Here is a 14,141-nt window from a genome sequence, read left to right as displayed (position 1 = left end):
ATCCAGATTTGAGTTTTAAACTTTTCAAAATTGATTTCAAAACCCTGGGTTTTCTAAATTGCCAATTCTTCCCATTTTACCCCGACTGTCTGAATTACAAAAAGTTTTTCTCAGGAAAACAATCTGGATATTTTAATATTGATTTTCAAATTTCGTCAGGAGACACAATTTTATATTTAGAAGATTTTATCTCAAAAACTTTTTTTTTGCAAAAAGACTTTAAATCTCTTTACAAAATTTTTGTATTTTCTTTATACATATTTTGCCCTAAAAAACCATTTTCTTCCAAATTCTTGAAAAAAAGACAAAGTTTTATCTCGTATTATAAAATTCCAAAAAGAAGTTATTTCTTCTGCTTTTTATTTTCAAATAAATGGTGTGGGACCCGCCTTTGAACTAGCATCACACTCAGATTCTCAGGTAAGTTTCTTATTTTCAAGCGGGACCCACCCGGAGATGGCACCAGTTTTGCAAAATCCTATTTGTATTTTTTTTATGTTAGTCATCTTATAAAACAGTTAGTGGGCCCACACACAGGTGGCGCCCCACTAGAGCTCTCAGCAGAAAAATTTAGGAAAATTTGCCAATCAAAAATGAAACTTATGTCAAAAAGATTTTAAAACCGATTGTGGTAGCATTACCATAAAAAAAAAAAACTCCCATTTATCTTATTTTTATAACAGCAGCCTTAGATGGCGCCGTAGACAAACATTACTAAAAAAATTCATTTTACCTAAACCTTAGGTAAATGAACCCAAATTTTTTTAAAAACCTAAGATTTCGTCCCCCTCCAAAACGGCGGATTTTCAAAATTTCAGATTCAAAAGTTTCAAAAACTGTAACGGAACTCCTAAAGGAAAATGCGATTTTTAGAAAGAGGTTCAAAAATCTTTAAAAAGGGGATTTGGGTATGAAAAGAGGGGGAGCCAATCTGCATTTTTTTTCTGAACCCGATCTCTCCATTCCCTCTTCTCACCCCTGGCCCTCTCGACTAGCAGAGGGATTTTGATTTTGATCTTTCTGTTCTTATCGCAGGGGCACTTTTTCTCTGCCGTGAAGCCTTTCCCCTTTGGGGATTTTTGGCTCTCCTATCCAGATTGTAAAGAGCTACTCAAGGCTTCTTCCCATCGGTTTCAGCCCAGCAGCAAAGGGGCCCAACATAAGAGGAGAAGGCCGACCCCTGACGGCTACTCCCCCGCTATTTTCCCTCTTTCCCCTTCACGATCCACCCCTGAAGGAAGCACTCTCCTCAGTCTCCGTCGAACTCAGGTGAAGATCCTTCATATCCCCCTTCTTTCCTCTTCTTAAATCATCGTTTTTCTATCAATTAATGCATCATACATAATATTGGTCTGCAGATAACATTGCCAATTTACGTTTTGCCAAAGAAATTTGACCCTTTGCTGGGTACATTTTCCTCGTTGTCATTTTGCATATTTTTGATGTTATATATTCTGTAAGACCCACAATTTTTCAGGAAATATCTGAATAAAATTCATGAGGCATTTACTGGTAGAAATAGCATTTTTCTCAGAATGCGAAACGAATCAATTCCTGCGAGCCAATTATACGTAAGATATTCATCGAATTGCGAATATATGCTTATCACTCTGGAAGCCATAACTTCCTATCTGAACGAAATCAAAGGATTCCTGCGAGCCAACTTTCTTAGTTACGTCAATACGAAGATAATGGCCTACTCAGAATTTTTCAGAAAAAAATGTCGAAGTCCAAGTCCTTTTTCGTCCGAAGTTCGAAGTTGATCCTTTTCGGAGTCGAGCCTCGTTCGAAGCATCAAAGCATTTCGGAGTTGTTTCTTCCGCAAATTGAAGTAAGTTCGCTTCATTAAACCATCTCTCTCAAGTATCTGATTGTTTGTATATAGCATATACTTTCTGAAGTAGTATCTTGCTATAGTTCTTGGTTGAGCTCTCTAGGACGCTTCGGTGTTCACGCGCTCGCCTCGTAACTATCGTCGGATATATATGTTCGAATACGCAGTATATGCGTTCTTCAAAATAGTATCTCACCCTAGTTCTTGGTTGAGCCCTCTAGGACACTTCGGTGTTCACGCGCTCGCCTCGCAACTATCGTTGGATACAGATCTAGGTGTATATCTGCTGATACTGCCGACGCATCTTATATTGCACAGGCCATGTAATTTACCTTTGCCGTCGCGTCGTATGATGCCAAGGCTCCCTGCTTTCCGCAATTTCCAATTATGCATTTACTTACGCCGTCGCGTCGAACGATGCCAAGGCTCCTGCTTTCTGCAATGTATTTACTTACGCCGTCACGTCGAACGATGCCAAGGCTCCTGTTTTGTTATATATGTAGAATATTTCGTTCAGTTACACACCCTGAACAATAGTATATGCATTTCCTTTACGCCGCCGTTGTATAAAGCACAGGCTTCTGCTTATACTACATATATGGCGCGTAAATGAGCGTTCAAATGGAGATCAACTTCAAATCGCCAATGCGATTCCCTTACCGCTCCCCGTTCAAGATTCTGCTTGACGAATGAAGCCCCTATTGGAAAGGCTTCGGTTTTTGGCAAAATGCTCTTTACGTAAAAACTAAATCAATTACGTATGGCCTGGCTATGGCCCAAGGTTCCTGCAACCTTGATGGATGCAAAGTGCGCACAACGGTGCACATTCATTTCCCGAGTTAAGCGTAGCGATTTCCCGCCAAAGAGGGGAGATGCCGCTGAAATGGATAAAAGAAACGCACGCTTTCTCCGTAAAAGAGAGGAAGTGCTGCTGAAAATTTTGAAGAAGCTAAGAATAACTCAGAAAGAACGTAGCAGGATACTCTGACATATAGCAGAGTGCTACCCAGTTCGTAGAATGCCTTCCACAACGTAGAAGGGTTCGTCACACCACTGCCGGTAGAGCAGAGAAGGTGTTGACAGAATGGTTGGCAGAAGAGATGCCAGAACCAGTTAAGTGGCACAACGATGCCGTTTGTTGGAACGACGTCAGAATGACTCGTCTCCCTGACACCTGCAAGGGCACCATACTTGTAAGAGCCATTGCGCCAAGGTAGTGGTAGCGCCTTGACAAGGTCCTGAGCTCGTTGCGTAAAAATACGTTGAGTAGCCGATCCGTAGAGATCGAGTCATGTGCATGCTCATTGAGAATTATCAGACAACCAGCCTCGTAAGGGCCGCTGAGCCGGAGTGTGTTGTTTCCACCGAAAGAGGTGAAGTGCTCGTCAAGGCCGAAGTGCCGAGAGCAGAGTTAAGCATGCATATGAATAAAACCTTTGTTCCACGGTGAAAACCGTGTGGTTGATTGGGGTCGGGTACATACTTCTCAAAGGCTGCCCTATAGGCATGCAATGTTCGTCAAGTAATTGTAAGACCGGCAGGCCCCTTTCAGGATTTCTCACCGAGGAAGACGGTGATGGCGCAGCCTTGAGTGACATATATTTCACCCGAACCTGATAGAGTTCATTGATGGCCTTCGTCACTCAGAGGTATGGAGGTCGTGGTTATCCTTAAATATCTAAGGATTGAACCCAACTACTGCAGTAGCAGAATGCATTCGGATACCTAGTAAGGATCTCTTCTGGTATGCTGTACCGTCCTACTAGGGGGATGGGGTCAACAGGCCTCTGGGGTATCTGAAATACATAGAATAATCAACCCCCAGATCGTCGCGTTGTCGCCCAGATATGAGTCCCCTAAGCCTAGGGGGAGGTGCAATTATCGAAACAAAGCATTAGCTTAGGTACAACACTACTTTGAATGTATGAGTGGATGACGTTGTTGAGTCAGTCCTGCATAACCTTTGTGAAGGTGTCATGGTCGGTATACTACTGGACCGATTGGGAAAGAACCCCATTGATATTCCTATGACTAAGCGAAGCTCGGAGAGCTGTCCTTAGATTCGTAGGATGCGGATGTGCCAAGCATAAAGGCTTGAGCTAGACATCCATTTGTGACTCTGAAGAAGTCAAGGCTAAGTCGTAGAGACTTAAATAGTTATTCTAACTCACAGCCCTGAAGAGGCTTATGCGAAGTCATGAAGACTTGCGTGGATGTTCAACTCATAGCCCTGAGGAGGCGTTTGCGATATACGCTAAGTCATGGAGGCTTGAGCGTCGTATTACGAACTGCGACCCTGAGTGGTCTATGCATTTACTTGAGTTGAATAGATAGGTGTTTGCCTACTTACCAGACCATCAGTGGTTCTGACCCCGTTTAATGGGGATTTCAGGTGTTGAACCTGCGTGGCGATATGCAGAGCAAGGCGGCATCGAGTTCCAGGGTTTCTCTAGACAGAGTTGTACTGCTTCCTTTTATTGAACCTATACTGCTTTTCAAAGCAGTGATGTTGTAATAAACATGTGGTTTTCGATAAAATGGAACACTTTGGTGGTCAATGAGTTGCTTGGCCACATACCTGCAACGTGCTCGGAGTTTTCTAAAACCGACGACTCATTATCGTCTTATTCCGCTGCTAAAAGCTTTTCTAAGTTCCGCTGCAAAGAAAAAAAAAAGAAATTCATGAAAATTTTAACTTAGCTTTGTTTTTGAAATTCGGGGCGTTACAGAATTGGTATCAGAGCAAGAGTCTGAGAAACCTGGTTCGAGATTCGTCTTGTCCACCATATCGCACTGTAAGTATATTTAATACTTCTTGTGTTCTGATCTGGGTGCATCTTTGTATAGATGGCAACTCACAACTCCCGAGGATACTGCTATCGTTGCGGGATCATGCACGATGAGTGGGTATGCCCATATGAAGTCCAAGACTGCCAGTATTGTGGCGAAGAAGGGCATTCCGCCAACGAATGCCAAATGAAACATACCGCCGATATGGGTCGGCGGGGATCGCTTGGTCTTAGGGATGAGACCTCGCGTGTTAGTGGGCCACATTACTCCAGTAGAGGGAGTAGCCGTACTCCAGCAACTTCTGATGAACTACCGTCTCTGGTAGGATTTGATTTGAACTTCCTTGAGGGATTTGGTCAATCACAAGGCTATCAACAGGCATCATGTACGCCTAGCTTGCACAGTTGGGAGGAGGGATACAACAACTCCTTGTATAATCCCATTATGATTTCAGATTCCTCGAATCATAGTACTATTATATGGGGGAACAGAGCGGCTTCACCAACGCCGAGCCTGAATGGCCAAGGAGAGGGATACAACCTATATCATCCTGTTATGGTCTCAGATTCCCCGAGCCATGATGCCACTGAATGGGCAAGTGGACCGGCATCACTGATCTATCCACAAGAGTCGCTTGAAAGTGCGGAAGTGCCGCCCAAGTCAAAACTAGTAGTGCCTGCACCAAGGCAATGTGGAAGTAAACGATACTTCGGGTTCTTTGGGTCAAGAAAGAAATCCAGTTCCTAGAAGAGACTGGTAGTGTTTTGGAGTCAATAGACTCATGTACATAGTTTTTCAACGCCTAAAAGTCTGCCAGTGCGGCATGACGTTTTGTTTAAGGCGATGCTTGTATAAATGTGATGTATATTAAGTAAATAAAACTTTGCTTCGAAATATATACATTGAGAAACTAAAAACAAGTGCTTGTATGTGATAGATTAATGGCTCCTACGACGAGGAGGACCATGCCGAGCGAGGAGTCCCATACTCAAGGATTCCTGCTAGAAACGCTCAACAACCTGGTTACTGCCATTCGTGAAACAAGGCCAGAACCAGTCGCACCACGAAACGAGCATCTGGGAGGAGTGACTTATGAGAAGTTCCTCAAACTTGACCCGCCCGTTTTCATTGGCAGAGCCGATCCTGAACTGGCAGAAAGTTGGGTCGAAGAGACCGAACGTGGCTTCCTTGTACTGGGAGTACCAGAAGAGAAAAAGACCAACTTTGGCACGTATCGGTTGAAAGACAATGCACGGAAGTGGTGGGATACCACTAAGATTATCCCGTTCTCGGAAGTTGAAGTCATTCCTTGGACTGACTTCAGGAGAGCTTTCATGGATAATTATTTTCCATTACACTCCAGAAACAACAAGAAGAAGATGGAGTTTCTGGAATTGGAGCAGGGTGGCATGAGTCTGATCGACTATACCACCAAATTTCAAAATCTCGAGCGGTACTGCTCCCGGTTATTTGAGACTGACCAAGAAAGGGCCGACAAGTACATCAACGGACTACGAGAAGGGCTAAGGTCACGGGTTATCACCAGCATGCCCCAAACTTTTCAAACTGCTGTGGCAGCAGCTTCGAAAATACAAGTGGATTGGGAGCGATCAAAGGTGATTGTAGCAAGAAGGCCCGTAGTTGATGGTGGGAATCGAAAAAGAACGTTCCCAAGTGGCCAGGGTTCACGACAACCCTTTCAAAAGAAAAGGTTCCAAGGTGGGAATGTTACTCAACAGGTCGTGAGGCCAAGGCAGAACATGGCTCCAAACAATCTGCAGTCCAACCCAAACTGCTCAAAATGCCATGTAAATCACGCAAGAGGACCATGTCCACGTGACACAGGTGGTTGCTTCTACTGTGGCAAAGTGGGCCACATTGCAAGGCAATGCAGGAAGAAGCTTGCTGATGAGCAAAGGAGGAATGTCGGATCTGCCGAACCCTCTCAACAAATACCACAGCGAACACAAGTCCAACGACCCTCACCTAGAGTAGAACAAAGGCCTGCTGCAGGTCGTGTATACGCTGTAACGACTGAACAAGTCGAAACCGGTGACCTCATTGAAGGCACCATTCCTGTTAATGGACATGCAGCTTACGTCTTGTTTGATTGTGGTGCTACTCATACCTTTATCTCCGATGATTTTACCGAACAACTCCACGCCTCGGTACAACCGGTGGATAAAATGATCGAAGTATACAACCCGTTGGGTTTACGCACCAAATGTATCCATTGCATCAAGAATTTGGATATAGAGATAGCTGGGCAACACTTGCCTACCGATGCCATTCTAATCGATATGGTACAGTACGATGTCATTCTGGGAATGAATTGGTTAGCCCAGAACCATAGCAGGATCTTATGCCGAGAGGGCAGGGTGATTCTAGCACGACCAGGAATGCCTAAGATAGAATACCGGATATCCAAGCCAGTTCCACAAAAGCGGCTTATATTAGCTCTTAAGGTTCAGAAATACCTTAGGAAGGGTTGTGTAGCCTTCCTACTTAGCCTTTCCGCTGATGGCTCAAATATCCAATCCCTTGAGAGTTTGGAAGTGGTTCGGGAGTTTCCCGAAGTGTTTCCTGAGGAATTGCCAGGACTTCCACCACTTCGTGAGGTTGAATTTGGAATTCAATCCTTACCTGGAACTGCACCAATATCCAAAGCCCCTTATTGTATGGCGTCAGCTGAACTCAGTGAGTTGAAGTGTCAGTTGGAGGAACTGATGGAACAAGGGTTCATCCGACCAAGTATGTCACCTTGGGGAGCCCCGGTACTGTTTGTAAAGAAGAAGGATGGATCCCTTCGGTTATGCATCGATTATCGGATGTTTAACCAGGCAACTGTTAAAAATAAGTACCCGTTGCCTCGGATTGAGGACCTATTTGATCAGCTCAGAACAGCGAGAGTGTTCTCCAAGATCGACCTTAGGTCTAGGTACCATCAACTCAGAGTTAAGGAAGAGGATATACCTAAGACTGCCTTCAGAACGAGATATGGCCATTATGAGTTCGTAGTAATGCCCTTCGGACTTACTAATGCGCCTGCTGTCTTTATGGACCTGATGAACCGAGTGTTCAAGCCATACTTAGACACTTTCGTCATCGTCTTCATTGATGACATTCTCGTGTATTCAGAGAATGAGGAACAACACAAGGAGCACTTAAGAATCGTCTTGAAAACCCTTCAAGATAATCAGCTATATGCCAAGTTTTCAAAATGTGAATTCTGGCTGGACAAAGTGATGTTCCTCGGCCATATGATCTCAAAAGATGGAATCGCAGTAGATCCTGCGAAGGTCGAAGCTGTGATAGACTGGAAGCAGCCAGAAAATATCACTGAGGTCCGCAGCTTCCTTGGACTTGCCGGATATTATCGGAAGTTCATACAGGACTTCTCCCGAATTGCCGTACCGATGACAAAATTGTTGAAAAAGGGAGTCAAGTTCGAATGGACTGACCAATGTAAGGAGTGTTTTGAGGTTCTCAAACAAAGGCTTACCACTGCCCCTGTCCTTACCTTACCTGTTGGTCAGGGAGGCTTCGTTGCTTATATCGATGCCTCGGGAACAAGTCTGGGTTGCGTATTGATGCAGCATGGCAAAGTAATCGCCTATGCATCCCGTCAGTTAAGAATTCATGAGAAAAACTATCCAACCCACGATCTTAAGCTTGCCGCGGTAGTGTTCGCGCTTAAAATCTGGCGACACTACCTATATGGAGAGAAATTCGAGGTCATGTCGGACCATAAAAGCCTAAAATACCTCTTTTCTAAAAAAGAACTCAATATGCGGCAACGACGATGGCTGGAATTCCTCAAAGACTATGAATTCACGCTTTCCTATCACCCTGAAAAGGCGAATGTTGTAGCAGATGCCCTTAGTCGCAAGACTGTTGGCACTCTGGCCAGCCTAACCGGACAATGGAAGTTGATGGAGGATTTCGTCAACTGGAAGCCATTTTTGGCTGATTCTGGCAGAATCCAAATGTCATGTTTGACGATCCACATTGAGCTTCTCGATCGCATCGTAGCCGAACAATTCAAGGATCCCCAGTACTTGGAATTGAAAGCTCGTACTGAAAAAGATGACACTTTCTTCCATTTGAAAGAAGATGGAGGAATATGGATGGAAGAAAGGATTTGGGTTCCAAATAACCCTGAGCTAAGACGGGAAGTACTCCAGGAGGCCCATAGTAGCAAATATACTATCCACCCTGGGGGTACGAAGATGTTCCGAGATTTACAGAGGAAGTACTGCTGGAGGGGTATGAAACGTGATGTGGCTACGTTTGTCTCTAAATATTTGATCTGCCAGTAAGTAAAGATCGAGCATCAGCGCCCTGGCGGAAAAATGCAACGGATCGAGATTCCGGAATGGAAATGGGAAGGCATTACGATGGATTTCATCGTTGGATTGCCTCGATCCAAGAGACAACATGACTCGATATGGGTGATCGTGGACAGACTCACCAAGTCTGCTCACTTCCTGCCGATCAACACTCGCTACTCAACTGAACGATTGGCGGAAATCTACATTCGGGAAATTGTTAGACTCCATGGAGTGCCAATTTCGATCATATCTGATCGTGACCCAAAGTTCACCTCTCACTTTTGGGAGCAGCTTCAGAGAGCCCTGGGGACGAAACTCAAGTTCAGTACAGCATTCCATCCCCAAACAGATGGGCAATCAGAACGAACCATACAGACTCTTGAAGATATGCTAAGAGCCTGTATGCTGGAATGGAAAGGTGATTGGGTTTCCCACCTAGCGTTGGCTGAATTTGCTTATAATAATAGCCACCACGCTAGCATTGGGATGGCATCGTATGAAGCCTTGTACGGGCGACCCTGTCGATCACCAATCCATTGGGGTGAAGTGGGTGAGCGAACCTTGGACTCGCCCATAGTGTTGCAACATTATACTGAGCAGGTCCACATGATCAGAAAGAAGCTACTGACCGCTCAGAGTCGACAGAAGAGCTACGCCGATCAGCGGCGTAGGGAACTCACTTTTGCGGTTGGAGATAAGGTTTTTATCAAGGTCTCCCCAACCAAGAGTGTGTTTCGTTTCAGAAACAAGGGGAAACTCAGCCCCAGATTCGTTGGTCCCTTCGAGGTTTTGAGCCGGATAGGAGAGACCGCCTACAGAGTAGCATTGCCACCGCAGTATACTCAGATACACAATGTATTTCATGTGTCAATGCTTAGAAAATACGTTCACGACCCTTCCCACGTCATCCAACATGAAGATATTGACATCCAGGAGGATATGACTGTGGAAGAAAGACCTGTTGAGATCATGGACCGTCGGGAACAAGTGCTTAGGTCAAAGGTCATTCCACTTGTTAAAGTGAGATGGCAACATCACGGAGTCGATGATTGCACTTGGGAGCCCGAATCGGATATGCGGGATAAATATCCTGAACTCTTCACCTTGTACTCTTAACTGAATTTCGCGGACGAAATTCCTTTAAGGGGGTAATGATGTAAGACCCGCAATTTTTCAGGAAATATCTGAATAAAATTCATGAGGCATTTACCGGTAGAAATAGCATTTTTCTCAGAATGCGAAACGAATCAATTCCTGCGAGCCAATTATACGTAAGATATTCATCGAATTGTGAATATATGCTCAAACACTCTGGAAGCCATAACTTCCTATCTGAACGAAATCAAAGGATTCCTGCGAGCCAACTTTCTTAGTTACGTCAATACGAAGATAATGGCCTACTCAGAATTTTTCGGAAAAAAATGCCGAAAACTCAACTTTTTTGTGGGACCCGCAAAAATATTGGTGGGACCCACAGAAATATTTCTCAGAAAATATTCTAGAATATTCTAGAATATTCCAGGACCTTTCAGCACCTTCCAGGGAATATTCCATGGAATATTCCTTCTGGATAAGATCAAACAGTCAGATGGATAAGATCAAGCTGGATTTCTGAAAAAGCCCAAGGGCATTTGGGTAATTGGGGTTGCTTAGCCCCTAAGCAACCTCCCCTATAAATAGAGGACCCCCCCTCCTTTAGAAAATCGCCAACCCCTCTCTCTCTCCTCCTTTTTCCAAACCTTCCCTACCTAGCCCACTTGGTCTGAGCATGCCTGACCTGGTCTGAGCCTGCCTGACTTAGCCTGAGCCTGCCTGACCTGGACCTAACCCACCTGACCTAGGTCTGAACCTACCTGACCTAAGTCCAAACCCAGTTGACTTGACTTGAACCTGGTTTGGTTCAAAGTCAAAGTCCAAGTCCTTTTTCGTTCGAAGTTCGAAGTTGATCCTTTTCGGAGTCGAGCCTCGTTCGAAGCATCAAAGCATTTCGGAGTCGTTTCTTCCGCAAATTGAAGTAAGTTCGCTTCATTAAACCATCTCTCTCAAGTATCTGATTGTTTGTATATAGCATATACTTTCTGAAGTAGTATCTTGCTTTAGTTCTTGGTTGAGCCCTCTAGGACGCTTCGGTGTTCACGCGCTCGCCTCGTAACTATCGTCGGATATATATGTTCGAATACGCAGTATATGCGTTCTTCAAAATAGTATCTCACCCTAGTTCTTGGTTGAGCCCTCTAGGACACTTCGGTGTTCACGCGCTCGCCTCGCAACTATCGTTGGATACAGATCTAGGTGTATATCTGCTGATACTGCCGACGCGTCTTATATCGCACAGGCCATGTAATTTACCTTTGCCGTTGCGTCGTATGATGCCAAGGCTCCCTGCTTTCTGCAATTTCCAATTATGCATTTACTTACGCCGTCGCGTCGAACGATGCCAAGGCTCCTGCTTTCTGCAATGTATTTACTTACGCCGTCACGTCGAACGATGCCAAGGCTCCTGTTTTGTTATATATGTAGAATATTTTGTTCAGTTACACACCCTGAACAATAGTATATGCATTTCCTTTACGCCGCCGCCGCTGTATAAAGCACAGGCTTCTGCTTATACTACATATATGGCGCGTAAATGAGCGTTCAAATGGAGATCAACTCCAAATCGCCAATGCGATTCCCTTACCGCTCCTCGTTCAAGATTCTGCTTGACGAATGAAGCCCCTATTGGAAAGGCTTCGGTTTTTGGCAAAATGCTCTTTACGTAAAAACTAAATCAATTACGTATGGCCTGGCTATGGCCCAAGGTTCCTGCAACCTTGATGGATGCAAAGTACGCACAACGGTGCGCATTCATTTCCCGAGTTAAGCGTAGCGATTTCCCGCCAAAGAGGGGAGATGCCGCTGAAATGGATAAAAGAAACACACGCTTTCTCCGTAAAAGAGAGGAATTGCTGCTGAAAATTCTGAAGAAGCTAAGAATAACTCAGAAAGAACGTAGCAGGATACTTTGACATATAGCAGAGTGCTACCCAGTTCGTAGAATGCCTTCCACAACGTAGAAGGGTTCGTCACACCACTGCCGGTAGAGCAGAGAAGGTGTTGACAGAATGGTTGGCAGAAGAGATGCCAGAACCAGTTAAGTGGCACAACGATGCCGTTTGTTGGAACGACGTCAGAATGACTCGTCTCCCTGACACCTGCAAGGGCACCATACTTGTAAGAGCCGTTGCGCCAAGGTAGTGGTAGCGCCTTGACAAGGTCCTGAGCTCATTGCGTAAAAATACGCCGAGTAGCCGATCCGTAGAGATCGAGTCATGTGCATGCTCATTGAGAATTATCAGACAACCAGCCTCGTAAGGGCCGCTGAGCCGGAGTGTGTTGTTTCCACCGAAAGAGGTGAAGTGCTCGTCAAGGCCGAAGTGCCGAGAGCAAAGTTAAGCATGCATATGAATAAAACCTTTGTTCCACGGTGAAAACCGTGTGGTTGATTGGGGTCGGGTACATACTTCTCAAAGGCTGCCCTATAGGCATGCAATGTTCGTCAAGTAATTGTAAGACCGACAGGCCCCTTTCAGGATTTCTCACCGAGGAAGACGGTGATGGCGCAGCCTTGAGTGACATATATTTCACCCGAACCTGATAGAGTTCATTGATGGCCTTCGTCACTCAGAGGTATGGAGGTCGTGGTTATCCTTAAATATCTAAGGATTGAACCCAACTACTGCAGTAACAGAATGCATTCGGATACCTAGTAAGGATCTCTTCTGGTATGCTGTACCGTCCTACTAGGGGGATGGGGTCAACACGCCTCTGGGGTATCTAAAATACATAGAATAATCAACCCCCAGATCGTCGCATTGTCGCCCAGATATGAGTCCCCTAAGCCCAGGGGGAGGTGCAATTTTCGAAACAAAGCATTAGCTTAGGTACAGCGCTACTTTGAATGTATGAGTGGATGACATTGTTGAGTCAGTCCTGCATAACCTTTGTGAAGGTGTCATGGTCGGTATACTACTGGACCGATTGGGAAAGAACCCCATTGATATTCGTACGACTAAGCGAAGCTCGGAGAGCTATCCTTAGATTCGTAGGATACGGATGTGCCAAGCATAAAGGCTTAAGCTAGACATCCATTTGTGACTCTGAAGAAGTCAAGGCTAAGTCGTAGAGACTTAAACAGTTATTCTAACTCACAGCCCTGAAGAGGCTTATGCGAAGTCATGAAGACTTGCGTGGATGTTCAACTCATAGCCTTGAGGAGGCTTTTGCGATATACGCTAAGTCATGGAGGCTTGAGCGTCGTATTACGAACTGCGACCCTGAGTGGTCTATGCATTTACTTGAGTTGAATAGATAGGTGTTTGCCTACTTACCAGACCATCAGTGGTTCTGACCCCGTTTAATGGGGATTTCAGGTGTTGAACCTGCGTGGCGATATGCGGAGCAATGCGGCATCGAGTTCCAGGGTTTCTCTAGACAGAGTTGTACTGCTTCCTTTTATTGAACCTATACTGCTTTTCAAAGCAGTGATGTTGTAATAAACATGTGGTTTTCGATAAAATGGAACACTTTGGTGGTCAATGAGTTGCTTGGCCACATACCTGCAACGTGCTCGGAGTTTTCTAAAACCGACGACTCATTATCGTCTTATTCCACTGCTAAAAGCTTTTCTAAGTTCCGCTGCAAAGAAAAAAAAAAAGAAATTCATGAAAATTTTAACTTAGCTTTGTTTTGGAAATTCGGGGCGTTACACATTCTGTGTGTTTTGCATCCCACTATACGTTAGTTGCAGATGAATTACTTTATCACGTCCTGCATTTTCATGGGTCACGACAATGACTATTTTACTGAAAACAGTGTACAAGAAAAGTCCTTACTGTCAAGAATGGTTTATTAACTGATTGTTGCTAAGAACCACCATGATTGACATCATGTAGATATGCTGTTATGAGGAATGGTTGGCTTATCATCCACCAACCCTCTCATTGATTTCTGCTAGATGTTCTGCTGCAACTTTGCTTGTTAGAGATTAATTATTCTGAGAGATTAGCATTGGTTTTGTTATTTCCCTAGTGATGATTCAGCTTTGCATCTGTTATACCACCCATCATTGTTGAATATGACACATTCACATTGCCATCGTATATATCTTCATCCACTGAAAATTTCTGTTCAAAACTCCCAAATGA

This window comes from Nuphar pumila, chromosome 1 (assembly GCF_984573655.1).
Source record: "Nuphar pumila chromosome 1, dmNupPumi1.hap1.1, whole genome shotgun sequence".
In the NCBI taxonomy this organism is placed as follows: Eukaryota; Viridiplantae; Streptophyta; class Magnoliopsida; order Nymphaeales; family Nymphaeaceae; genus Nuphar; species Nuphar pumila.
The sequence above is the reverse complement of the archived record's forward strand: the minus strand, read 5'-3'. Positions refer to the sequence as shown.